We start from the raw sequence: 25,600 nt of genomic DNA on the forward strand, positions 1-25,600 counted from the left end.
TTGCTGCATTATATTATTTTATGCTTTATTATTTATTTTGCCACATTATGATTATGCTGTTATACTATTATACTATATTTCTGAAATGTATTAATTATTTTTCTGTTTTCCTATATCAACAAGTATATCGTTATCGCAAAAATACCCTGAATATTGTGATATTATTTTAGAGCCATATCGCCCACTCCTAAACTGCACAATCAACAAACGTCTAATCCCTGGTCTATTTTCATACATAAGGTGCACCAGATCATAAGGTGCATTATGTAACACTAATAAGGAACATGGGTGTCACCATGTTTTTCTTTCCTTTCTTTTAAAGTCAAACGAGAGCTGGAATTTATTCTACACAGATTTCTCTCCTGAAAGCTATTTATTTGGGTGAGAAGGGCTTCTGTTTATTTACCGTAAGCTTAGATTTAAGTAAGCCAGGGCAATATTAGCTAGTAGTCTGTCCCACATAGCTTGTTCTAACTCTGTAAACACGCATGCTACAGGCTGATAATACTCACCTCTGAACGGCAAAATAGCTAACGCCTAGCACAGTTAAGTGGGTAATGCAAATGTTGCTCCAGCAGTGCTAGCCAGGGTTAGCAGCAGGTTACAGGCCTATAATATGGCAAAAGAGCTAGTGCTTAGCGCAGTTAGCAGCTAATACTAACGCTGATCCAGCAGTGCTAGCCGGGGTTAGCGGCAGGCTACAGGCCGATAATACTCATCTCTGAATGGAATGGAGTGGAAATGCTAATATTGTTCCAGTCTCTGCGCTGTAGAACTAAACTGGCACATAGAACTAAACTCCTGTATAACGTTGTACTTCATCAGAGTGGCTTTACTGCTCGTTACAACCTGACTGGTAAAATTGGTAAAACTGGATTTTTGGGAAAATTAAAGGATTTTAAGAGCTCCTTATAGTGCAAAAAATATGGTCATCATTCAACATAAAAAAGAAATGAACCGCAACCTGAAGGATAACTTTATGTTTATTAGAGGTATAAGAAAAGCCCTTTTTAAAAATAATTTTGAACCAATTTGAAAGGTCTATGACTAAACCCATGATCATATGAACTTCCCCTAAAAAACTAGTAAAGGGCTAAGACTAGCACATGCCTTGCCACTGTTTCATTTCTAACAGCAGCTGAGGCAGCATCACTAGGTAGCCCAGTACCACACTTGGAGAAATGCGCAGCACCTTGGCCCTGATACATCAGCTAACAGACACCTGTGCTAAGGGGACCCACTCCATTGACCCACCCCTGAGAGAGCAACGCCAATTGTCCCCTCTCAGACTCCAGCTGCTAATGAAAAGTCCACTAATACTGGATTTGCATGTATGTCATTTGGAAAAGGAGTCTTGCTCAATGACTAGCTTATGACAGTACTTGCAATATGACATAAGATAATTTTTAAAAGAAATAAGATTGTATCGACATAACATGCACACATATTAAACACCATATTCATCTTGTTAAAACACATACAAACATGCAAATATGACCTTCTTTAAGATTTCTCCTCATCTTGCAGTGCAAATTCAAAGACACTTTGATGTGCCTTCTGTCAGGCCACCTCTTCTAATTAGCAGACTTAGATTTTACTGTGAGAAATACTGAATATAAAACTCAGATGAGTAAAAGACCGAAAGAGAGAGAGAGACAGAGAGAGTCACTCGTTGCATTTCAGCTGAGGATAGATCTTTAGCAGTGCAGTAGGGGACTGGCTAAAGTGCCTGACAACGTTAAACGTGAGAATACTAACCATTTATCTCTATCATCAGAACTGAAGCCACAGCAACTCCTTACTCCATGACGATATAACACTGGCAATTGCTCTTATGTCTTTAGACAGTAAAGGTGTCACAAAAAAAAAAAAACAGTTCAGTGGAAGCATGGCTGCAGTGAATGAATCTATTACTTGTTTGAGCTCAGCTCAGCATTTTTATAAAAAGAGTTTACATGATAAACACATCATCATGAATAACAGCTAACCAGTATTGTATTTTCACAGTGCAGCAACGAAAAGAGTGCAGATTGTGATCATGTGACAAGCAGGCAGAGATTCCACAGTGAACACACACCAAACTACTTCTTAAGATCCTTTCACACAGAGTACACATTTTTCAGATATTTCTAATGTAGTGGAACCTTCACAGCGAATCAGACACTTTTTGGTCCATTCGTTTTCTTCAGCACCTTCATAAATACCTTAATGGATCTGCCAAATACCTGTAAAAGAGGCCAAAAAAGCTCTTAAACCTGCCTAAAACACTATACCATGCCTTCTGCCACAACTTTTAGATGAATGTCTAGAATATCCATGTCCTGATCAGTTAATTAATATATAATTAACACTGTGCTGAAGGTTAATATGCTGCATTAGGTTGTAGGTTCCCAACACTGAAAGTCAATTTAACTCATTCACTTCAACTTAGATCATTTATCTTAAGAGCCTTTTAAGATATAACATGTGCCATCATTAAATTTAACAAGCAAGTATTAAACAAAGCTACATGTTAAGCACATACTTAAAATGATAGACACTCTAGATGTTGTTGCAAGGAATGTGTTACATTCCTTGTGAATCATAACCGATCGTTGTCAAACTGAATTGCTTGGCGATTATGATGCTTTTTATGATATTGTAAAAGTGAAACTGGTGTGTTCTTATCGTACTGTCTTTTATGTTACTGTGAAGGTAAAAGTGGGTAATTTTACACATTTTTTCGAAGAGGAAATGCTCTCACTCGCTCTCTGCCCCTTTGCTTGCAGGGCCTCCATTCCTCTGGCAGACAGACAGTCCTGTGCTCTCTCTCTCAGTTCTTTGATCTGCCTTCGTTTTTTCTGTGTTTTTTATGGCTATCCTCATTTTCCCAAAGCTGGAAGCCTCCAACAGTGAGTCTCTCCACCCTTCAGATCTCACAGACAGGAGAATGTTTAAGAGATAGCAGCTGGGGAAAACAGTCTCACTCCTTTAATGTAATCCTTTTCTTCGCCTGGCACCAGTTTATATGTAGTCTGAAGTGGAGGCACTGGCTTTTATCAGACATGTATGCATTCCTAATGAATTTGGAAATTTGATAAGGGGCAGAGCATTCAGAGATTTAGACTTTGGATAATCTGGAGAAACACCGGAGATGTTGACTTTGGGAACAAAATGAACAGAGTGACTCCTTAAATTCCTTGTATGGAATATACACAAAAAAACTAAGCTTTTATTATTATAAAATCATGCGTTTATTTATTTATGTACCTTTTTAAACTGTAAGCAGTAGCATTTCTGATTGAAGAGGGGACAAATATTGGGAGGAATGGAATTAATGAACTTTTTTGACCATTCTTGCAAGTGTTTTCTGGCCATGTCACAGATTTCCAACAGCTTTTGCTGGTTACCTGAGCAAACCTGATGCTGCTAATGACACTGATACAAAAGCGACTGCGAACATGGAAATATTAGAATTGCAAACTCAGTGTTCATTGCTCATTCACACACTGTTAAAACAAATAAACAAAGAGATCATTTGATCTAAGGAGAGCTTGTAGGCTAAAAAGAAGCATCACAGAGCAGAGTCATTACTAAAAATCTCCAGAATCACTCACTCTAAAAGGAAAGTGCACCACAATGCACGTTTTACAAGTACTTATCCTGATGCTCATTGCAATTATAAATTATCCTTAAAACATACTGATTGTTGCTTTAAAATATTTAACGTGTAAATAAATACAACCAAAGTTCATTCCAATCTAACTCCACTTCATACATAGGATACATTCAGAGATTTTAACACACTGCAGTCTGAATGAACATGCATGTAAAAGAGATAAGGAAGAAGGAAACGTAAAGCTAAGCCTCATCCCACTCAGAAATATAAGAAAAGCAAAGAGAGCCCAAGGTCACACACTCATGGCAGGCGCAGTCTCTGAGGGATCATGGGCAAGGCTCCTGTTCCATTTCTGCTGTGTGTGTGTGTATGTATGTGTGTTTGTATGTGTGTGAAGCATCTGATTATTACCTGTCTGAAGGACAAGGTTAACCTTGCTAAAGACAACCTCATCTGTTCCAGCCACTGAGCCATGTCTTATGAAAGAGGATAATAATGAGACGTGAGTCTAAGAAGATTCATGAAATTATCTACATACATTCCATACATTCAAGAAACACTAAAGAAGCTCAAAAAAAGTGCACAACATAATGGCACTCAAAGAGATTAAAAGATACAGTACAGTCTAATTAAACAGTTAAGTACGCTTAACATGTGTTAATGTAATTTTACTACATACTACATAATGACACTCATTGAATGTACCAAGTTATGATTTGTTCATCTATTAAATTTACCTAATGTATCATTAGGTTAGAGTTAGCGAATTGTTTCCACCAAAAACGTTTAATTTAAGTTTTTAAAAGAATTTTAAAAACTTGCACAACATGCAACATCAGTCAAACACAGAGAATGAGGAATCAATAGACAGGGAATTGAGCAAATATCGAAGCTGAACTAAAGCTCATCAGTTAAGCTTGATTATTGACAAGATAGCAGCAACATCTAGTGAGACTCAGGACTCTTTTTACAGTGTTAAAAACAAAGCTATGATATTGCTATGATATTCTATTCTACGCTATGTTATACAGCTTCTACGTGAGCTGTCAATGTGCCTTGCTGTAAACTAGCCAATCAGAGCAAAGCTCAACAAATGATTCACAACCCAATCTTAAAAAAAGATAATAAAGTCAAAACACAAGGTTTTGTTAACAGGCCTGTAAAACCACATCTGGGCATTTTTTCACCCTGACCAAAGCCACATACTTTCTATATAGAGACAATTTTACATACTGAATAACTGCATTTTATAGCATCTTAAATTTATCACATACAACATTTAAATGCTGGAATGTCCAAGTGTGCTTCCATACACACATAGCAGGCTGTGGATTCTACTGCAATTACATGGCCGGAGGAAGTGGCGTGAGAATCACATCGTTATTCTCTTTCTGTGAGCCCCACTTTCTGCATGTGTTGGCACTGTCAGCAGTTTTCTAATTGGCACTTTTTTAAACCAGTAGGTTTACGCCATGGGAACACACTTGCTCCCCATTGATTTAGCAATTACACACTGCTTTAAATAGTGACTTTCAATAGTCACTCCAGAAGTGTTGGTGGCCATATAAGCTTTTCTCCTGACCTTACTTTAAGTATAAGAGGACGGTAAAAAGAAGGATGTGTGTGGGCTGCATTTGTGGTGGGAATACAATGTTTTGGGTTGAAAGGTTACCAAGAACAGGCTGCACCTTTGACAACCCAACAACTTGAACAAGCCCATGCTTTCATAATACATTTCATTTGACAGAAAGCAGGCTTGATTCAGCATAATGATAGAAACCACAGCAATATGTAGAACTTTAGTAAGAACAAGTCAGTCCTTGTCGTCATGCAAATATCTCCAATATCTCCAAAATTACCACTTTACAAAAAAATATATATATATTATATATATATATATATATATATATATATATATATATATATATATATATATATATATATATATATATATATATATATATATATTATTTTGTAATGCAAGTAGGACTATTACAGTAAAAATGTTAACTGATTATTATCATTATATGGACATAATATATTATATATATTTTTTCCTGACCTCAATATTGTGTTGACCTGCATGTTTGTATAAAAATTATGCTTGAGGCATTGCTTGGAAAATGCATACATCTCCCCAAACAGTATTATAGGATCAGTATTAAAATACACTGATCCTTACAAGGGGGTAACTTTATTATTATGTCATTATATTATCAATTAAGCAGTTACATAAAAAGATCTATAGATTCCAAATCCAGATTCCAAAATTCTGTTTTAATCTGAAAATCAAAACAAATGTTATGTGAAATGTCTATGCTGTTATATAATAAACCATCTTGAAAAGTTGAGAAGCTCCAAAATATATGCAGAATGAGTTAAATATGTTCAGAAACATTAATGACATTCAGGAAAATATTATAGCAATATATTTTAAGTTATTAGCAAAGTAACAAAGTCTTTTTAATAGAGTCAAATCACAGCTCAGTTTGCAACGGCACCTGGAACTTATTTCCAGTCATGCAAGACCAGCCTTCCATTTGTTTGAATAGGTAGATACAAAAATATTGGAACCCACATGTCAGATTACCATTTCAGAAACATATTTTAAATCACTGATGAAATCTGATAAAAACAGCATGGACTGTTTACAACGTTTGACTCAATAGTGCACAAAAAAAATCTATTTATCGGCCTGTTATGGCTACTGCGCCTGCGCACATCTCCATAGCGAGGGGGGGCCTCTTTACTAGCACGCTGACCCTCCTCCGTTCTCCACACAATCAGCCAGCTGATTGGCCATTTATGCTGAAAGGCGAAACTTTATCCTTGTACAGGCTCAATGATATGTATTAAGAGAAATTCCATTCATGCATCGGTCAGTGGCCTGTCTTCTCATTAATAAGGTCTCTGTTTGTAATCACATTATTTAATTAGCACCACTCTCTAAAAGATACAGTGAGTAACAAAGCGTTGCTCCGAGTTATGCAATAATGTTTGGGTTTGCTACAGTTTCCCTGAGGAAAGTGAGACTAATTGGTTGTGCACACCATGTGTGAAGGAAGATCACCTTGTCATATCTTGTTATATGATTCACGAGAAGAAAGTGACTGACTCGTATTTGAGTCATGCTACATTCTCTAAAGGCTGCACTCTTTGCTGTGCCAGTACTTATTTCTCTGTGGACTCGAGAGGATGGAGATAACTGTAGGCTAAACGAATGCCCTGAACATTAACCTCTCTGGAAGACTCTACCCTTTGACACAGTAATTAAAAACAGACTCTCTCAATGGAACATGCATGAACACAGTGTGTTGGGAACTAAAATGGTAAATCCAACTGCAAATAGGAAGTTAAGGAGTTTGACTGCTGAGCATTGATTTAAAAATAATAATACGTAAGATCTTATCTGACAAATAGGCAAAAAATATGGCCTATATGTTGCAAAAACTGCTTTGTATCTGTTTAGTGTCCATTTATGGAGAATGTTTTGGCAAATGCAAACAGAAAGGACTACCCAATTTATTGACTATATTAAAGTTTAAATTGACTCTTACTAGCATTTTTATTTCTTCTGTTATCATACATTTTTAACTTTATTTTTTTTTCCATTAACAACTTCATTACTTTGATTATTCTTAACACTATATAGACCTCTGTGGCTATATAGTGACAGTAAACCAACAGTTTACATTGATACAGTTTTGACCAGAGGAGGATGGGCTCCCCCTCTTGTGCATTTAATGTTTTTTCCTCCTGCTGTGAGAGAGTTTTTTTTTTGCCACTGTCGCTCACTGGGGGTTCTATGTTTTATGTTTTGTTTGATCCATTGTGCTGCTACCAGATTTCTGTAAAGATGCTTTGCAAGAACATCAGTGAAAATTGCTACATAAATAGGCTTGGTTGGATTTGAAAGAAATGGTACAGATTCAAAAGTGCTGGGAGATATAACCTATATACCAACTTTAACTTTATACAGCACCAATTTCAGTGTAACACAACAACATTGATCTGTAGTTTTACAACAAATCAATAATGCATTGATTTGACTGTACTTATTAAGGTCGCACTCCCACAAATCGGATATGTACCACATATTAAAGTGGCTGAAATCTAATTTGGGGGAAAAAAAAAGTTTTTGCATTAAGGCACAAAACTGATCCATTTGCAACCTGGTAATATGAACCTGGCCCATGTCAGGTCTTTAAGAAAAACATCAAAACGTTTAGCATATAGTAGCCAAACCAAAACAACTAGTATTCAAAGTACCTGATCCTTCTACTCTGAGGAAAGGGGAAGGAAAGCTTTTAAACATTCATTTTAAAGTATATATCGGCTTTCTCTGAGCTATACTTATGTTTCCTGGCCCACTCCAATCACAGCTGTTTTCTTAAGTGCAATCTTGGCTTGAAACTCTTCTTTATCTACTTTATTATTGCTTCAATCTGCTTGCCTTGCATTCTCTCCCTTTGCCACCAATTTGTTTTGAAGTTCTGACAGCCTCAAGCTGTTGATAGACTCCTGAAAAAAGGAAAGGTCAGGTGAGGTCTCACATTTTACCACAGAAAACATTAATAATCTCAGCTGAATAAGAACGTGGCTGGGAAGCTCCAGCAATAAAAATATATTCAGGATTGGAACTTTGAACCCAAAATTGTTTCAAGGTCTGGTTACTTGCTGTTTTCACTCAAAGGCTGAATCTGACCACAGGAAATGGACAATACTGGAGCAAAGAATACAAAGAGACAACTCATAAGCATCAGAGATGCTCTGAAAGATGTATTTAAAAGTATGATAGGATCTAGGTCTTCTGGTTCTACTGTAAATCATGATTTAACAGACAAGCAGATAGAAAAGTAAACATAAGCAGCAACAATGTGTGTGAGTGTGTAAGAAAGTGGGAGAGAAAGAGAGAGGAACATGGACAGAAGATAGGTTTACGAAAGTGAGTGTTAGTTATGAGATTTAATTCATATATATAAAAAAACTTCTTCTGAACACAGCAGCTGCTAAATTAAACCGCAAATAAATCACAGCTCTGTAAAGAGCGTGAAAAAATATGCATTAAAATAAGTTTACAGATTAAGTGTGTGTTAACATGTTAACTTTGACAGTTTGTTTAAAAACACAATCAATGCCAAGTCTGAAAGTGATCAAAATGAATGTTTACTAAGCTTTCTGACTATGCTCGTCCCTGCAGGGAAAGAAAGGGAGGACAACATGTTTTCTTTCTTCTCTTTTCTACTCCCTCTCTTCTCTTCCATGTTCATAAATGTTATCTCTCCTCTCTGCACCGAATTGTGCCTCAAGAAAATTAAGAGATGTACAAAAACACGATTTGCTGCGAAAGTGGTGCCTCCATCTGCACAAGTGTAATCAGGCAGGCTTATCCTGTGGGATTAGTTTGTAATCAGTGGCAGCGTCGGTCCCTCCTGCTGAAACCAGGCAGCATGAGGGCAATTCTCAGCCATAGGCACTTTAGGATGTTATCTAAAAACGAATGGGGTTTACCACTCTGACACCACTCACACCTCTGGCGCTGCTTTCTAGCCAGAAGCCTGTCGCTGTTCAGAAAGCTAAACTGAAACACTGTCCACTGAGGCCAAGGGGCAGTCGAATTTTTCAGCATTTTAAAAGAACATTTTCACTTTCAGTGGCACATTTAACATAGCAGGAATGGTCATATTAGCATTAGTGTGGAATAAATGCTATGAGCATGCTCGTCTGCTCCAAATAGCTGATTTCATTAGCATTCAGCACTGGCTACAATAAAGAGGAAATATGTGAACAGCAGTGTGCAATGATAAAAATGAAAAACGTGAAAAAAGCTAATGTTACTGAGCAAGAAAACAAAGGGTATAAATTTACACCCAACATATATACATACAGCTCTGGAAAATGTTTCTTTGATTTTACCAAATTAACAACCTTTGGAATATAATCAAGAGGAAGTTGGATAACCACAAGCCATCAAATCAAGCTGAACTGCTTGAATTTTTGCACCAGGAGTGGTATTAAGTTATCCAAAAGCAGTGTGTAAGACTGGTGGAGGAGAAAAGGCCAAAATGCACGAAGACCTTAAATACTGACAGACAGAAACCTAAAAAAAAATACAAAAATGACTTAAACATTATGACCTCACAAATGAGGTAAATAACACTGATTATCTTGTTACAATTACATGTATTAAGGCCTATATGAATATTAGAGTGTGACGGAACAGTCTGATGAATTAACATGAAGTAAAGACAGAAATAACTTAAACAATTCTCATATCAGTATGGCAAGACAAAAGAGTTTGAGCATCTCTGAAACAACAAGGTATGTGGAGAGCTTCTGGACAGCAGTGTCCAGTCCCTACTGCCACAAACAATGACACTGTGTTAGATGTCCAAGGCTTGTCGATGCTCAGGGGCAATGTAGGATATCCTGTCTGACCTGAACTGACAGAGGAGCTACTGTGGTGTAAGAATGTGTCCCAGAGTTTTTTAATGATGGTACATGAGGAAATATGTCACAACAGTCCGTTATGATGTTTTGGCTTATTGAGAAAATAGAGCAACTGTGTTTTTTGTCTCTCTATGTACATTAGTGTGTTACACTTCACATCAGTCACCTGACAAAGGCTTTGGTAGTGCATCTCTCTAGAGAGATTATACCGAAACTGCCATCTGGAATATCCACCAAACACCAGCATTCCCTCACCACTAATACTCATCTTAAGATACGGGGTACGTTTCGATTGGTCATGGCTGTTTCATTTGTAGTGATAAAAAAAAAAATACTTGCATCAACAACTCGTACCAAGCGTAAGCCCCAGCAGGAGCTGCAGAAAGAAAAACAAAAACACCAACCAGCTGTCAGGTGCAGCACAGCAACCGAGCTGTAACAATATACCTCTCCAAATCGTTACTGACAAACATACCAGAGTGGCAATCAGCCAAAGCGGTGACAAAGAGTGACAATCAAAAGAATTGTAGCATCTGCAATGAAAAATTACAGATAAAGTTAGACATGCAGGGTTGCACTTCTACATACAAAAACAACAGGATGGCACATTGTCAGACTAAAGAACCACAAATATAGAAAAACCTCCGACATGGCATTAATAAATCACACTGATTATTTTACAGACACCACACGCCTGACCCCAATAAACAGCTGGCATTCTTAGAGACTGCATAAGTAATGAACACGTCCCTGATAAACATCAATCTAAAGCATGTCAAATTCCTGGCTGATGCTAAATTCTAAAAATTTAAACAGCATCTTCACCACATCTAGTCTTTTTAGGCACAGACAATATGAAGTATAAAAACATAGACATAATAATATTATATTACACTCTTACACTAATATTGTGTAATTTTATAGTCAGTTCATGACCATGTTACCCATAAAAAATGTGATTTATGGAAATTTATAGATTTGAAAAATGTTGGACATACATTACGGGATATATAAAGGATTCCTTATGTCGAGAATACATGCAAAACACTGAATTTGGCCATTTTCATAGATGGGGCACATATTATTGCTGTATATCAACATAAACAAATATATATGTTGTAACACAAATACTAAACAATATACAATCCTACAAAAGTCAATGTAAAATTATTTTATAACAATTATTGGTATATTCATCATGCAATGTGCCACATTATATAAAAAATAAAAGCAATAATAAAAATCATAGATATAGCACATATATGTACTATATTAATGTTTACTTATAGATGATACACTTATGCTGTACAAATGTATTTGTACTGTCCTCTAAATTTTAGTATCATGCAATGAATGTATGCATGCATCTATTTGTAGAAATATGTGTCCAGTTATTTATATGTAAATAAATTGCCATATATCAAATTTCGTTGCTGCCCAAAGAAAAACAAGTATCTTCTTTTTGGTTGATTTTTAGTTTACTATACATAATTTGAACACTGTCCACATTTCTTGATGAATGGACATATAGGAATTCTTCAAAACTGCATGAAATTAACACTTTTTACATTGACTTCCATTAAAAGTTAAGTTTTTTTTTTTGTTCAATTTCAATAAACATGTTTTCATGCATAGCTGCAAAGACAGAAAATAAATTAGTAAACTACGCTACATGCTCTATAATGTTTGAAGCTAGTGCAGAAGAAGCTGCTATATTTGGATCTATTAAAACTATTGTGAAAAATAGGACAATATGCTGTTCGATCCAAAGTCCCAAGATCATTAGATAAAGGCCACAAACATTCAATAACTGCAAGTACTATAAAGTAAGAAGTCCTTTTTATCACTTCTATCATTTGCCTTTTTTTTTTTACTTGTAGTACTGTTGCTAAACCAGATAGAATACCAGCTGCAAAATGTATACTGATCAGATGTGGTTTGCTTTCCAAGCCCAGCCCATTTTTCACTTTGCATTTTATTGCACTGCTGCGGTGAGGAGGCTGGAAAAGTGCTTACGCAAAGAAAAATCTGAGATGGCACAAGGGACAACAAACAGCAGAGTATCTACATCACCTGCATCAAATCAGCCTGTACTTCTCTGGTTCTCAAGACTAAAACATACTCTGTAGGCCTTAAAGGTTTAAAATCTTGCAAGCGGAAGGTCAATAGTAAAAAGATTGTTTTGAGGAACCTACGCAGCATTCGAAAAAGCAATGAGAGATAAGATTAGCATTAAAATCAATAAGAATTATATATTTTTTCACTGATTTTTCTTTACTCAAATTTAGTGGGCAGCTCAACACTACCTGGGAATTTTTGTGTGTCAATTAACAGACACGCGTTAGCTAGAATCACTGGAATTATATGGTTATGAGTAACACCATTCTATCTACCCAGAGAATAAAAATGCTTCAAAAAGGGGCTCAGCAGACTATGTGTTTCACACGAATTCAGAATCAAAACTAAGGTTCATGTGTTTGTTATATTGCGTACATTTGGTCCAGTTAGTATTGGTTTTACACTGCAGTTTAGTAAGCACACTAAAGAACTTTTGCTACAAGTATTCTGAAAGTTTGAATAATCTAAAAATGAGTTTTTACACTGCTAACAAACCAGACCATGGTTCACTATATCTGGACCAAGACCATCTCTTTTGGGTTAACCAAATTTTGTTCCTTCCCTGCAGACACAGAACAGTATTAGACATTATCCTGATGTAGATTTTTTGTCATCTGACACCATGACCAACATTCAACCTGAAATTAATGTCTACTGACATTGGTGGCCAGCTGGGTTTAGCTCACCTCAGTTCATTTAATGAATGACTGATAACTAGGTACTGGATTGTGACTGTAAATACAAAGCTTCCTAGATGAATCATATCACTACTTTTTGCAGTGTAGTAGAAACACTTACAGTGAAGCAGAACCAGAGACTAAAAGCACCAACCGATCCCTGACCTTCTTTTTTGCTCTTAAAAACCCTTAACTGTGAACTGCACACAGCCAGCACTTGGCCTGCAGACCCTCCTTGGACATGTGTTGGTATGTGTGGAAATGTTCAACCTTAGTGCAAATGCACACATTCAGTCGGCAGACATCCATGCATCAGTGCACACAGAGTGTATACTGATATAGCAGCTGATCCTCTGATATGCTTCATAGCTTATCTGCTGCATTCCTTATTTTTTTTTTTTTTGCGAGCTGAAACAATCACTAAACTCCATCTCACCCTAAACACATTAGTTACCCCTCCATCTATTTCACTTGGTCCATTTTCTGTATATTTTCTTCTTTTTCTTTTCCTTGTTTTATCCTGCAGAACATTTCAAGTTCAAAGCTTACTTTGTGAACAACATTCAATAATTACTCTCATCTGCAGAGGGGTACCAGAGGGAGAGCAAGGTAAGATGGCATCCTCTGTTTGTGGTGAAGACAGAGCAATGAAAGTTTTATAGGACGGTAAGTAAACTAATCTGATATTCAAGGGTGAGAATGTCGGAGCAGAGTACAAGTGAGCACCTTATGTTCTACAGGTTTAATCAGTGTCAAAACACAGCGTCAGGGCATACCTCTGGAAGAGAAGGCGGAGCCTAATGCTGGATGTAGGGGTGGATGATATGAATTTAGGACTGGCAATATTATATAATCACAGTATATTTTATGATGGTGCTGCGTTTCGACGGCTTGAGGGTTTGTAGTGACTTTTTAACAAATTCCCATCATGCTCACCATCTGGCCTCTCTTTTCATTGGGATTATTAGGGGGAGTTTATGTTGTTTGAGGTGGTGGGGGGCTTATGAGTGTGTTTAGTTAGTGACGGATCCAATGGTGAGGCATTATGTACCCACCTGGTGTTAGTGTGAAGGGTGAAGGGAATTATTTATGTTTGTCTCCTGGATAAAATTAAGTTGCTGAATAGAACTATGGCTTGGCCTTTAAGTGATACTATACTACACTGGTGTCAGAAGTGGGATCTGCCCCATGATCAGTGAGTAGGGACCTCCCTGACAAGCTGGAGGAGGACTGACGGATTGGTGAACTTGGTGTGAAGATATAATGGATATTGTCAGTAATTGTAGAACACAGACCAAACTGTGTGTTTTATTATAAAGGTAGCTAAAACAGTTTTCTTTAACTTTATAACACAGTATGCCAAACATAAAAAATAATCTAGTTGTGAGAAAGGTGTACATTTCTAGAATGCAGCTGAATGCATTTTTCAAGCACACAAAAATCTATATTTATCAAAAAATCTCTTGCAACACCACATGTATACATATCAGCCGGTCATATTAAAGACTGAAATAAGAGCCTACACATGCTTTTTTCAGGTAGCAATTATTTTTGTAACAATGTTAAAATCATCAGTTCATTTGGTTTATGTGGGCCTGGACAGGTCCCTAGAAGCTGTGTTTTCCTACCAGCAATTTTTCTGCAGAATATTCTGTAGTATATATATATATATATATATATATATATATATATATATATATATATATATATATATATATATATATATATATATATATATGAAAATTGTAGACAAATCAATTGCACTGATGGTGTGAAATGCAAGATATCATTAGCTTATCCAATTAGGAGAAAACCTCCTGAATCCACAACACTTATATAATACATTTAACTAGGGGTGTCATGATTTCCATATTTTATAGAAATCGATCGAAATTATGTCATGGTCTCGAGCATCGAAGTCAAAAAGATGATCAACGATCCCTCCTTCTAAGCTACGCAAGCACGCTACGCAAATGCTGTAAAAAAAAATATATAATAATATTAAAAAAAAGAAAATCGAATCGAATCGTGACCCTAAAATCGGAAATAAAATCGAATCGAGGATTTAGAGAATCGTGACACCCCTACATTTAACTATATATTGATAAACTATCAACAACTTGATTATCAAACCTGTCTATTTGTGTTCCTGGCGTTGTATTTCATATTGGCTAAGTTCTTTAATTAGCTGTCATCATACTGTCAGGAAACCTGAGGTTAATATCATTGCCAAGTGTAAGATCATGTTTTGTGAATAGGTTTTGTATACAACAAAAAATGCGATATTGATTTTGTTTTTCAGACCATATTGTCCATCCCTACCTGGATGCATTCAAACTAGATAGGCTTAAACCAAGCAAGTTAAAGAGTCGTTTCCATTAATTTTTGTGTATTTTAGTGCTAAATATCTTAAAAATGAAAAGCATTGCTTTCCCTAGATGTTATGAAAATAAACCAGTGGAGCCAAACAACCACAGCAGTCTAGCATAACTGCGGTGTTTAGTCTTGAGGTGCCAGTTAAAGCTGTTTCTGGAATTTCTAAATTATAAAGTGCATTATAAAACTTCATTTCATGACAGCCAGCCTACATTTCTGTTGAAGAGTTCTTTGTATTTGTCAGTGGGAATCCCTAAAGTGCTCACTGTCCCTGCAAACCAAAACACTTGACACAACAAACCCTGTCAAGTGTCAGAAGTGTTACGAGCCTGCGCTACTGTGCTGTTAGCTAATACCAGTCACATAGTATTCACTAGCCCACAGTAGTTTCCAGCAGAAAGACAGTTCTTTTTTGGCTAGTCTTTCTTTGTTTTCTGGTTGGCTGGACTTCAGTACAGTCCATCCTATGTGCTCCCTCAGCTTGTCTTATTTTTTCCTTAATGTTCATATGAGAAACAAATCAAAAGGGCGGCTGCAGTGTCCAAATGACATCATCTATTGTTCCCATCACTGTATTCTGAGAAATGTGCTTCAGCAGGAAACAAAAGACAAGGGATCGCCCCCACAGACCCTTGCATGACCCCCGAGAGACCTTACATTCCCTTTTCTGACAGAGAGTCTCCTCAGTGAGTAAGTCCCTAATCGCCCACAGCAGTGCCACCAGAACTAGGGTCAGAACTCTCTTTTCTGCTCCAAAACAAGGGAAAATAAAACTGCCTTTGTTCACATCTTAACATTTCCAATGCAATTAGAAATACACAAGAAAATGAAAACATATTGTACCAATCTACAGTTCTCTACAGTTCTTCCATCATGTCAGTGTTTCCACTGAAGGCCCATCACAAGGATATCCAGTGTGCTAGAGTACAGGAGCACAGACTCTTACAGGAGCACAGACCCATCCGGTCCTTCCTTTCTAACATGTGCAGTGGTTTTCTACAAAAGAGCAGGAAAAGCGTGTCTAATTCCAAAACTATGTAAATAGCATTCGGCACAAAGCTTCTCAATAGATTTGAGGTCAAAAAGTGTAGATCTTGCTCACTAATAACCCTGTATAAAAGCTGAAGCAGCTACCCACTGGCTTCGATTGTAAGCAATGTTGAGTCAACTATTCAGTATCTGACCTCCCTGATGCTATTGTGGCTTTACGCAATTACATTTGCTGTACATTGAGATGCTCCAACATCTATTGCAAACACATCCATGTTTGTGGCAATGCTATCTGCTGTTTGTGATCCAGAACAGATCATGCAACATCTGTACCTGTTCTATACTAGTGCTTTTGTGGCTAAATGCAATCAAATACTCTTAGCAATATTCCAACATCCTGTGTAAAGTCTTTGTAGAAACGTAGTGGTTGTTAATGCGGCAAAACATGCACAGACCCTCTAGAAATTCTTCTTATTTTAGATGAAACATTGGATGAGTATTTGTGAAATCAAATCAGATTTACAATCAAATCACAATAAGAACATAGACCTTTAACTTATGCTTTAATATTTAACTTGTGCTACAAACAAATAGTTTTACACTGTACATGTATTATATATAAACTATAAACATTTAAAGGTTTACATTATTACTTAGATGTGACAGAAGTGAATCCAAATATAAACTGTCTGCAGACTTTTTGACTTTTTCTGTTGTATTTTTACAGTAATTTGAAACGGTGTCAAAAGTCATAAATCTGTAGTCACAGCCAATCAGGATGGACTGAAGTATTTTCATCTATTCCCATTGAGAGGACTTGGGGGGACATGGGGGATGCAACCTTGTTCAAATCAGCCAGTCACTTATCTGCCTGGATGCATGAGCCGTTCCTTAGTCAATACCAATGGAAATGCAGATTCTGACTTTTTATACAAAGAAGCCAAAGAAAGGACAAACACAAATAGCACTACATAGTAGATTCCTGCGATCCAACAACTAGAAGTGCACTGAATTATTGGCCCTTTTGGTGTGACCAAATAGGTAAAACTACAGACAAATTAATATCAAACAATGGTGTTTTTAATGAAGTGTTGAAATCATGTTTGTCTGCTGGGATGTTAAAATGTTTAGTGTTCAATTAATATTTTTATTGTTTTAAAAAGCAAGAAGAAAAAAAAAACATTTAGGTTATTTAGCTAATTTATAAAATTATGAAGTGTCAAAAATAATGTCCTTTTGGGCAGATTTTGTTTTTGGTTTCACAGTTTTTTATCCTGTGACGTCTTAAAACACCAAGAAAATTGTCATCATCTGTAGTACGATATCTATGCAACAGCCAAATCTTTATTTATGCATAAAATGATATTACAAATACAGTCAAATGCCCAAATGCATCCAAAAAATACCTCCTTCAGAGAAACATACTTAGTTAGAAGATTTAAGCAGCAGAAGCACAGCAGACTCGGATGAGGCCAAAAGCATTACACATTTTTTTCAAAGGGAAGGAGAATATTCCTGGTATGTCCAGGATAACAAAGCTATGTTGGAAAAACCTGATCAGACTGCACAGAGCAGTAAGTCATCATGTGGATAACATCAGAACCCCTGGGTGGCCCCTTGGATCACATGCCTTACAACCATGCACCTCTTTACCTCTGCTGGACCAGAAGATATGACACATTCGCTTGGAGAATTTTACTGTGTTGACAGTTACAGGGGTTAACTCTTTAGACTGCAGGCTAATCTGTAAAACCATTTAATGGTTTAATTAGGTAATTACTACATATTTTTACATTTACTATTTCACTACAGTGTAAATGAAAAATAAGCAATATGGCAAAAATATAATATATAATACTTCATAAAATTTCCATTTACACAATATGGCACAATATTTGTTCCAACTGTCATCTGATCAAAAAAGAAGAAAGGATGAGTTGTGCCACATTTTAAAAAATACTATAAAAATCACAGAAATTGTATTTATTATTTGGCATTTTGTTTTTCAGTTAAAAAGAACACAATTTGCTCTCTTTATTATGAAACCTTAGTTGGTCAGCGTTCTACAAGTACTGATAACATTGACTATTAATTCACAAAAGCATATTGTATTGTGACAGTCATATTGCCCAATCTGAGACTGAGTATACATATGCATTATAATTTGTTTCATGTACACTCAGTCTTTTTAATACATGACAATACCAGCCCAAAGTCATTGCATTGGAGCATGTACCCCAAACCTACACAGCCTTAAAGAACGAAAACCTACTGACTCCTGATAAGCTGCATTTGCCACCAAGCAACCAGCTCTGAGGCTCCCACAGGAACCTCCTCTACAGCTTCCTCCTGCCTCAGGAGAGCAGTGTAATCTCAGCCAGTTTGCTTTCCCTCTATAACGCTCCAGATCCAGACGGGTCTCTCAGTCAGCTAGAGCAGCAGCAAAAAGTGTCAGAATGAGAATAAGATGCATTCTAAACCTGGCATAATGAACCTGGTGCTGCAATAAAGCCTAATCAAATGCACCAGTCTGATATGAGAATAGCCAGCTGGTGGACATTACCACAGCCCTGCGGGGGGTGTTGGAAGGAGGGTCCGTTGAAACATGGTACAGCCAGGCACAAAGTGAGATGAAATATGGAGGTAAACTGCGATTAGAAAAAGAGGGAACAGATGCAGAGGGATGGAGAGTGTATGGATTTCAGTGATGGCAGTATGGTGATGTCTATGGCTATATTCGGTTGCATACTATTTCTGTTATATGACAATCTGAAAGCTACTGCACAGCCATCCCCATACACTTATGCTGGTAAATAAAAAGGACAGGGCAAATCAGAAAGCATTCACATAGGTTAGTGCAATCATCAATGTGGCAGATACAGTACATAGATAGAGCTGGCATAGAAAGAATGCATAATGCATAATCTCACCTCAGCTAGCTCTGTCTCTGGGGAATCTTTCATTCCAAGTCCACTGCAGATTCGATGCAGGCTTTCAAGAAAACCCAGCCCAGAGAAACGACAGCGGCAGCAGCAGCACACACACACACACGTCCCTCCTCTCTCGCCCTCCCGCACACAGCATCTGGAGCTGCAATACAGTTGTTACTGAGGAGTATGAAGGGGGATGGCACAGTGCTCCCATAACACAAGCGCTATACTGTGCAGTGGAGCATACTGAACACACCCCCTCCCCTGAAGTTCACCAATGGCAGCCAGAGAGTTAGCTACATATACATACGTACACGTGCACACTCACACACAGACACAGACACACACACACTCATCTGCAGACCACCACCCTCACTACCAGCAATAGCTCTCCTAGCTGATGCATGTTTGGGGATTAAAAAACAGGGGATTTGTTGGCTACAATTTAAGTAACAGCCTGCATAACGTATAACATAGAGAGAATGCCTGTCCATTCTAACGTTACATGAACATATAGCTATTATAGCTGTTTAGCTCTGTTTTCTCCTATGCCAATACACACATTGGGAAGTAAACAGCAAAAAGGTGACCTGGAAAGAAGAAGGCTTTTTCCACAGCTAAGGAAAAAAGGCTGCTTTGGGAAAAACACTAGCTAGCCATGTATGCAAAAGCAGCACACATCTTGGTGGGGGTTGACGGATTCCAGGACATGCCTCTCATTCTTGGGGTGCGCTGGTCTGTTTCTCTGCATTTCCTCACTCCATCCCATGGGCTCTGTGCAAAGCAGCTAGTGCTGCTTTATTACCTCCCATGGTGCGCAGCTATAGAGGGCTTCAGCTTTGCGCTTAATGAAGCTGAGAAATAGGAAGGGGTGTGGGTTTCCTCCAGCCATCATCCTGAGTTCACATACAAACACATACAACATTCGTGCTGAGATTTCTGCACACGCGCACACACACATACACCTACCCACACCCCTTTATAATGGCACGATTAATCCAACTGTGACTGATACGGCGTTTTATTAGGAGCAAAAAGCATATGTTGTCAACCTAATAGGCAGTTACCTTTGACTGTATAGAAACACAGGAGCTAGCTAGGTTAGCAAATGTTTAGCTAGCCGACCAACCGCTAACTAGCTAGCATAGCCAGCTAGCTAACTGTGTCAAACTAATAGCCAGCTACCTTGGCCTTAACTAGTTAGCTATAATTATGAAGTAACAATGCCGTTTTAATACAATATAAAACGTCTATGAAATGTATCTAGCTAGCTAACTATGTAAAACACACAAAATATGTTGTCATGCTGTTTTAATTGTGTGTAAAGCTATTTTAAAACATTGTTGCATTATGTACTTAGCTAACTAGCTAGGGTTAGATATTTTATAGTGCAAAACTGCTCAGAATAGCTGAAAACACAAATAAACAGCTAGTTGAATTTAACCTGACCCTGGAATACTAGCTAGCCAGCTAACGTAACGCTAGCTAGGTTAGCTAAATAGGTTAAGTGCCTTAACTAACGCTGACTAACCTAGTTACCTTGAACTGCATGAGTTAGCAAATGTTTAGCTAGCTAGCTAACCTCTAGCTATATTTAGTAACTACTTAGCTAATCTCTAGTTCTATTTAAATAGCTAGCCGGCTAACCGCTAGCTATATTTAATAGCTAGATACCTTATCTCTAGCTGTATTTAATAGCTAGTCGGCTAACCGCTAGCTACATTTAATAGCAAGCTACCTTACCTCTAGCTATATTTAACAGCTACCCGGCTAATCGCTAGCTATATTTAAGCTAGCTAGCTAACCTCTAGCTATATTTAATAGCTAGTTAGCTAACCTCTAGATGTATTTAAAAGCTAGCCGGCAAGCCACTAGCTATATTTAATAACTAGCCGGCTAACCTCTAGCTATATTTAATAGCTAGTTAGCTAACATCTATATGTATTTAAAAGCTAGCCGGCTAGCTATATTTAATAACTAGCCGGCTAACCGCTAGCTATATTTAATAGCTAGCTAACCTCTAGCTATATTTACTAGCTAGCCGGCTAACCGCTACCTATGTTGGACTAGCCTAGCTAGCTTAAGTGTGTCAAACTAATAGCCAGCTTACCTTGACCTTAGCTAGTTATAATTATGAAGTAACAGTAACACCCTTCCAATACAATATAAAACGTCTATGAAATGTATCTAGCTAGTTAACTATATGAAACACACAATATTTTTTCATGCTGTTTTAATTGTGTGTAAAGCTATTTTTTAGCATTTTTGCATTCTGTAGCTAACTAGCTAATAGGTATTTTATTGTGCAAAACTGCTCAAAATAACTGTAAGTTACACAGCTAACCTAACCCTGGAACACTAGCTAGCTTTGTTAACTAGCTACATTTAATAGCTGACTAGCCAGCTAACAAAGCGCAAGTTAGGTTAAATAGGTTAACTAAGTGAACTAAACTAAACTGGTTAGCTACGTAAAATTTATGAAATAATACTGCAGGTTTTAACATACTTTTAATAAAATATACATATACAAATTCTATCAAATGTAACTTTACGCTTAAAATGTGTTTTAATGCTGGTTTAATTGTATGCAACGGCACTGCTATTTTGAAGGCTTTTGCTTTGTGTAGCTAGATTTTTTATAGTGCAGAACCGCCCAAAAATAGCTGTACACACAGTTTTCTACAACAGCATGGTAAAGTATTTTAAGCGGCTCTGCGTTTTGAAGACATTTTGCAGTACAAAAACGCTCAAATCACAATTAGAATAGAATGGAAACGTACTGCAAACCCCACTCCATATCACATGTTAAAATCATATAACGCTACATCCCTTATTCGCATGTTTTTACACTCGAACACACTCCCCGTTTATTTATGGCTTCAGTGGCTGAGACTACAAAACAAGACATGTCGTCGCCCACCTAGACAGGCTGATAAAGCAAGCTGGCGCTATCGGGTTGCAATCTGCCCCGCTTCTTTCTCCGAGATGGATGCTTCTGCACACCAATATGACAGGGTGGTCAACATGCACAGCCAATGGCGAACAACAAAACACATGAGACGAGTACTCATAACGACTCTGGCTGCTGCACTGTCGTCCCCCAGTAACTCGGGATAATTCACTGTACATTCTCATCGTTTTCACCTTTCTCGCTCTTTTACACATCTCTCTCTGTTTCTGTTGCTGCGGAGTCCCTCTGCTGGCCAAATGAAGCTTTATTTACATACGTCTACACAGTATATTCTGTACACAACGTGATAACAGGCATGTTTGACATTTTAGAACCACTCTAACCAGAATCATTCCTTGTTCTTATGCTTCAGAGCTTTTTATATTATTTTTCTATTTATTAAATTTATTACAGGCGTAATATGAATACATACTGTTGTGTCATGTGGAATATCTGGCAATCCAACAACTGATAGTAGAGATGAAACAGCAGAAGAAATCTCTTTCTGAAAGTCCATAATTACTGTAAACATTCTATTATTAACAATTTCAGATTAATAACTAAAAAAAAAAAATGCTTGAACCAACATGCAGAAAAAAATGGTATTAAAGAACCCATCATTCTATTTAGCATATCTTACAAGAGTCAGAACACCATTCAGCACATACTAAAGAACCCAGTATTCTATTTCGCACTTACAGTTGCCAGCAAACCAAGTGGTAAATCTTAAAGCATCCAGCACACCATGTGGCTCATCTTAAAGCATCTGGCACACCCTCCAGAACACCCCAAAGCAGCCGGCACACCATTCGGCACATCTTACAGTTGTTGGCACACCATGCAGCACTTTTTAAAGCAAGCAGCTGGCACATGGCACGCCATTTAGTACACCTTGAAGTAGCCAGCATACCATCCACCACCTCCTGAAGTAGCCAGGATGCCAGTCAGCACATCTTAAAACAGCTGGGACCCAACCCGGCACAAATTACAGCAATTGGCACACACTACCCAGCGCATTTTAAAGAATCCGGCACACCATTCAGCACATTTTAAAGCAGCTAGAATACCATTTGGCACATCTTAAAGCAGCTAGAATACCATTCGGCACATCTTAAGCAGCAGGAGGAACACCATTGGGCACATCTTACAAGAACAGACACATATATGTTAATACAAGACCACAAAGGGAAACATTTTATTTATTATGTATTATAATATAATATTGTGTTTCGATATTGAACGTTTTTAGGCCAATCCTGTAGTAGATACTCTAAAACAGATTTTTCTTGAACATAGCAGCAAATCCCATCTATTTGCTATTGACCAAACTGTAAAGTATCTGCCTCATACTGTGACTGACCAAGTTGAATTAGACCATTGTGGAAAAACATAGCAGCCAGTTAGTTCTCCCAGTCTCTGTAAAATGTGCCAGATGATGTGGAAGATCACAAAGATGTGCTGGATGCAGCCTGCATGCAAGCCAATGTTGGTGTGTCAACTACTTAAAGATGTGCAGCGTTGTGCATGAACGTTGTTCCACATTTATTGAATACATTTATATTTTTGTGAACACTGAACTGAAAAAATATGAACTAAACAGGTTTACAAATAGTTAAAGTTAGTGTTGTTAACTCTCACACTACTGAATGTGCAGCCAGGCCACAGTAAATAAAAGCCCCAAAAAATGTGAGAAATACTTATTTTGGTTGTACATGGAGTCTTAATATAATATACTCTTTTAACAATTTGAAGGGAAAGAATTGTGCACATATCTTAAAATTGATTGGTGGGTAAAGCTGGTTTGCTTGAGAATGTAAACTCATGAGACAACGGGACTGAAGCTGTTCAGGTAAAAGAATGTCTATGGTGTGAGCCACATCTTTATTGGCTTGTGTAATGTAAACAACAAGGTCCACATAACCCCAGTTAAAAGCAGATAAATGTAGCGTAGTGTAAACTATACAACAATGCAGAGATTTCTGTGATTAGCACCTGCTATTTTTCATTTCTTTAGAGCATTATGGCTACACTTCTATTTCTTTTACATAAATGACCAACATTAAACCCTGAGTCAGTTCACTCACTTATATATAAAAGACTAATGTTGATCTCTTTAACTGAGCATCGTGGCACACAAACTTACATCTTTGAATAAAACATAAATGAATAAAAATCATAAATGTTTAGTGTATCCATATAGTACAGCACTGAAACTGTGTGTATATCTGCCATCAGTACTGAAAAAAACATGCCACACAATTGAGTAGCTAATATTTACAAACAGATATAAGAAATAAAAGACATGAGACAAAATGTAGGTTTAAAAATAAGTTTATTAATAATATTCTCTACAAATAAAAAACAACACAATTACATTAACAATTAAAACAATAAATATTATTAATAAAAAAACATTTTAAAACAGTTCTGAAACTTCAAAACAAATTCTGATATATTTTGAAAATGTGTAATGTTTTTATTATTTTTTACTGTTATAAAAGTTAATTGTTTTTCGTAATGGTTTATTATTTTAAAAGCTAATTGTTTATAATGTTTTATTATTGTTATTGTTTTATTATTTATGGTATTGTTTTTGTAATGTTTTTTTAAAGCTAATTGTTTTTTGTAACGTTTTATTATTTTATAATATTTTAAAAGCTAATATTTTTTGTAATGTTTTATTATTTTTTCAAAAGCTAATTGTTTCTGTTTTTTTATTATTTTTTATTGTTATAAAAGTTAATTGTTTTTTGTAATGTTTTATTATTTTACAATATTTTAAAAGCTAATAATCTTTTGTAATGTTTTATTATTGTTATAAAAGTGAATTGTTTTTTTATTTTTTATTATTTCTATTGTTATAAAATGTAATTGTTTTTTGTAATGTTTTTATATTTTTTAATATTTTAAAAGTTCATTTTTTGTAATGTTTTATTACTTTTATTGTTTTAAAAGCTAAATGTTGTTTGTAATGTTTTATTATTTTTATTGTTTTAAGAGCTAGCTGTTTTTTTATTACTTTTATTGTTTTAAACGATAACTATTTTTGTTTTATTATTTTTATTGTTTTAAAAGCTTATTGTTTTTTGTAACATCTTATGATTTTCATTGGTTAAAAGCTAATTGTTTTTTGTAATATTTGAATACATTTTATTAAGTAAGTAAGATTAAGACTAAAAGGGGCAAGGAAAAACTGTGTACTACAAAACTAAACTTAGTTAAGCTAATTAAACAAATAAATAGTTAGTTCAACAAAATAAATTGAAAATTAAAAAGTAATATAAAATAAACTTATCAACTCTCTAAAAATCATAAAGATTATAAATGTATCAGAAATGTAAAGTTATACAAAGATAAGATAATTAAATAAAGGATACTGGTAAAAAAGGATATTGATGAATCAGAGGCGAAGTTTCTTGCAGGGTGGTGTCCAGTCGTCCTCGGTGAGCACAACGCAGGGCCCCTTGCGCTTGTTGTTCCTGGGTGGTTGAGGCTCCAGGCGTCTGCAGGT

The 25,600-nt window shown here is 36.5% G+C and overlaps 1 protein-coding gene across 3 annotated transcripts in view; it reads right to left on the bottom strand.

The window, feature by feature from the left end:
- kank4 (KN motif and ankyrin repeat domains 4) overlaps positions 1-19,354 on the bottom strand; it is a 65,910-nt gene extending 46,556 nt beyond the window's left edge. For all 3 annotated transcript variants that reach the window (XM_007248178.4, XM_007248179.4, XM_007248177.4), the window contains exon 1: positions 19,140-19,354. The gene's annotated coding sequence lies outside the window, so the exon portion shown is untranslated. The remainder of the gene's footprint in view (positions 1-19,139) is intronic.
- Positions 19,355-25,600: the final 6,246 nt, after the last annotated feature.

The sequence above is a fragment of the Astyanax mexicanus genome, chromosome 5, assembly GCF_023375975.1.
Source record: "Astyanax mexicanus isolate ESR-SI-001 chromosome 5, AstMex3_surface, whole genome shotgun sequence".
In the NCBI taxonomy this organism is placed as follows: domain Eukaryota; kingdom Metazoa; phylum Chordata; class Actinopteri; order Characiformes; family Acestrorhamphidae; genus Astyanax; species Astyanax mexicanus.